The sequence below is a fragment of the Anarrhichthys ocellatus genome, unplaced genomic scaffold (genome assembly GCF_004355925.1).
Source record: "Anarrhichthys ocellatus isolate YVR2014 unplaced genomic scaffold, GSC_Weel_1.0 scaffold8, whole genome shotgun sequence".
Taxonomy (NCBI): domain Eukaryota; kingdom Metazoa; phylum Chordata; class Actinopteri; order Perciformes; family Anarhichadidae; genus Anarrhichthys; species Anarrhichthys ocellatus.
The window spans coordinates 11,210,959-11,214,827 of NW_022280038.1; the positions used below are offsets into that span (position 1 = coordinate 11,210,959).

Consider the following 3,869-nt stretch of genomic DNA (forward strand, 5'->3'; position numbering starts at 1 on the left):
CACACACACACACACACACACACACACACACACACACACACACACACCTCAGCCTCCCATTTGTCCCACCAATGTCTGGTAAGTGCAGCCTCTCTGAGCGATCAGCACACAGAAGCTGCTGATAGTGTCTGAGCAGAGTTCCAGTGAGCCTCTGATAAGCTCGGCTCTCTGTGAGTCTCCTTAGTGTTGTCACCAGCTGCCTCCTGCCAGCCGGAGGTGAGAGAGGCCTCAGCAAAACACTACTGAATTCAACCCGGCTCAGAGGACACCCAGAACGGCGCTCTGCACTATTTCTCACAAAATCACAGACAGAAAGTGGCTGCTGTTGAAATCTGCTGCACAGAACGGAGGAACCGATACGATACGTGGACCACTTTTTAGATATAAACTCCTCCTCACTCGCAACAAATGCAATGTTTGCTGAGAGCAGCAGCGGATCTTTACTGGAAGTAAAAACAAATAACGAACACAGCAACATGTTGCAACACATAAGTAACACGGTCGAGTGTGTGTGTGTGTGTGTGTGTCGGGTAAGCTCACACTCAAGACGGTGATTCACTTTAAAATTCTGTCAAATTGGACACAAAATAAGTTTAAAGTAAAAGTAAAATGTGAATCAGTGAGTCGGTGTTTTGATAATGTATATCTTACAGCAGATTACAGACCTACAGCTTCAACAAGCAGTTTGAAATGTAAGTCCTGTTATCACATCTTCTCTGTTTCACTGTACCAATCAGCCTTTAGTACTTTACACCATCATCACTGTCAGCAAAGTATCCGGACTAAAGCGTAGTTCATGGTCGCAGTAGTGAAGCCGTGTGCGATCAGAGCATATCCCAATACTCACTTTCAGCATTTATTTTAAATTATGCAGTTGGTGGACTTTGGCTCAGACGTGGGGGTGAAGTTACACTTTTACGTTTTTATACCGTATTTGTACCCGCACTGGTTAGCATGGTTGTGAGGATGGTGTCAGTCTATGTGAAGTATTGTACAGACATCATAATGCCTGCTGATTTTTACTAGAACCGCCACCACAAGGTTCACATTTGAGGTTTTTACTGAAATATCTCTGGTTCACACATTTCCGTCTCCCTCAGGATGAATTGTTAGATCTGGTGATCGTTGAACATCTCATCGAGCCTCGTCGTTAGGTCAAAGTCTTTATTCGTTGATTTGAATTTAATGACGGGTTTATGGTTCACCAAATACACCAAAACTAAAATTCCAATAAGCCCCAGCTGTGTTTTTTGTGTTTAATTAGCAAATGTAAGTGTGTTAACACGCTGAACATCAGCATGTTAGCGTCATCATTGTGAGCATAATATCATCTAGATACAGACTCTTTGGTGCTTACCCCAGGTCAGTGAGCGGCGGCTTGTCTCGACCTCGCCTGTAGCACAGGAAGATCTGGGGCGCCATGAGGCCGCCGTTGTTAAGATCGGCCGAGTGGCCGGTCGGCGTTTCCTCCACGCAGGTGAACCCCGACGGTGCCTCCTCGCCCATCGAGCGGATCACCACCGCCACGTCGGTGATGGGCGCCCTGGGCTTGGCCGTCTTGTGGCAGACGTCGTCAAAGTGGATCTCCTGGTCCAGCGGCTTGGACGGATCCGTCAGACCGGCCACCACGAAGTAGTCGGCTACACGAGGGCCTTTGTCCTCCATCATCTCCCATCACCGCCGGCTGCCTGCACGGTTACAGAGGGAAGGAGGAGGAGAGACAAAGAGAGGGAGTAAGAGAGGGAGAAGAGATTGATTTTCGTTGTGGTTCAGATGGTTCTTGCGGCCTTGCTAAGGCAGTAAAATAAAATCTGACGGTCATAAATCTTACTGAGGAGAGGCCGGTAGAAGGGCAAATGAAAAGAGACGGTACAACATGAGGAGGAGAGGGCAGACATTTTCAGTTTAGGCAGAAGGAAAGCTGACGGTCTTTGACCGGATTGACTTTAAGTTGATCAGCTAGATTTCTCGTTTCTAAGATGCATCACGTCTGTGGAAGATTCTGTTGCATCGAGAGTGGTTGTTGATTTAGGTTGTTGACGGGTGAATTAAAATTGCTAGGTGAACTAAAGGTTCAGCGTCTTGGCTTGAGGACTCGTCTCTCGGGAAACAGGTCTTTCTGAATAGGACAGAAGATTTGTTTTGAGCCTTTGTCCAGTTCTAAGCACTGAGACAGTTAAAGCTCGGCCGGCTACACAGACCTGAGTGTGCATTTTAAAAAGGGAGCATTGAGGTGTTTCTTCACACTTAACATTCTGCCTCAATTGCAGGTCGGTCCCACATAAAATCCTGCTGATTAGAAGCCTTGTTAAACCATGGAGCCTATTACAGGAGGGCTGACTGCACAACACCAGCTACACCCTCTGAAGAAGCTGAAAAGGTACAAGCTGACAAAAGTCCATTTTCTTCTGAACCTGAGCACAGAAAACCCCTCTATTGCAGGTATCGTTTGACTGGAGAAGTTTTGGATACTACTTGGCACTGGATTATTTAAATCCATACCTTAAAAAGGTATCAAGTACCGATACTGAGCCCTAAAGAGGCCAAGCCATCGGCTGAAGGGACACTGCACTAGCGCCACAGAAATAATAAATAACACTTGTGAACTGCTTCAGGCAGTGTGTTCACTTTCATACAGATCAAAGGAATACTGATTATTTCTCTCAAAGAACACAAAGACCAAAAAAATAAATCTGTGACCCTGAAGGATGCACGAGTATAAGTGACAACTCAAATGAAAACTGATGAAAAGTGAAAGAAACACTGTGAGCCAGTTTGGTTTAACCCTGGACTTTCTTTAGGTGGCAGCCTCTGGGTGTGGAGGTGTAAAGTCTTAGTCTGCCTCAGTGGCAAGATTCATCACTCAATCTCTTGACACTCGAGCCTCCGGGACATGAGTCTGTCTCTGTGGGTTTAAAATGAAACTTTACCCCCGACCAGAACTCTGAGCCATGCACAAACACAAGAACACATTGGGGTTCGTGACAGCTGAGATCAGGAGGAGTGAGGAATGTTTACTTGCCCAGCAAGAACGCAGATCGAATATATAAGAAACACGATTCAAACATGTCTTCAGGGCTTTCGTACCAAACAGAGTTTTGCACCGATGGCTGTTTTGTTTCTTTAAAAACATTCCCATGTTGGTGACACAGTGAGCGATAATTTACTCACACTGACAGCAGTTTCATTGCAACCAGATTTAAATTTAATGTCGAGTGATTCGACTGGACGGGGTCTGTGATTCCAACCATGTGCAGTAAGAGGGTGTGTGATGAGAGGCTTAATAAGCAGGGTGTGGTAGCTAGTCCAAATGGAAAGAGGTAATGTGAAACAGCTGCCAGTCTGAGTGATGCTATGCTAGCTGTTAGCACCACTGATAAGCTCCTCCTTTAATTCTCCTCACCATCAGAGACTATTGTAAGTCACGAGTCAGTTCTCTCTCCTGTTGGAACAGAACAGAGAAAAATCATTTCTTCTATAGTTAGCAGATTTTTTGGACACTAACTAAAACTGGGAGTTTATTGGTGAAAAAATGATTATTGCAGGATCAATGAAGCAAACTTGTATTCAAATCACAGACTGTCTATAAGAAGTGGATGTAGTCATGGTGACGTCACCCATTGGTTTGTGGACTGATGTTTTGAAGCTTCGAGTTCGGCAATTTCACCGTCGCCATCTTGGATTACGGCAAACACAATGTCGGGGTTTTTTTTGCAACCAGTGAACAGGAAGTGACCATATCCGGACTGAGGAGGAGTGACGTAGAGACACCGTATACGTCTCTGGTGAGACTTCTATACAACCAGAGACCTGTCAATCACTGTGCATCCCCTGCTTTATGGTCTGTTTGACTCTAAATGGACCATAAT

At 45.4% G+C, this 3,869-nt stretch overlaps 1 pseudogene; it reads right to left on the minus strand.

Moving 5' to 3' along the window:
• Nucleotides 1–26: 26 nt before the first annotated feature.
• Nucleotides 27–3,645, minus strand: LOC116384114 (C-myc promoter-binding protein pseudogene; annotated as a pseudogene).
• Nucleotides 3,646–3,869: the final 224 nt, after the last annotated feature.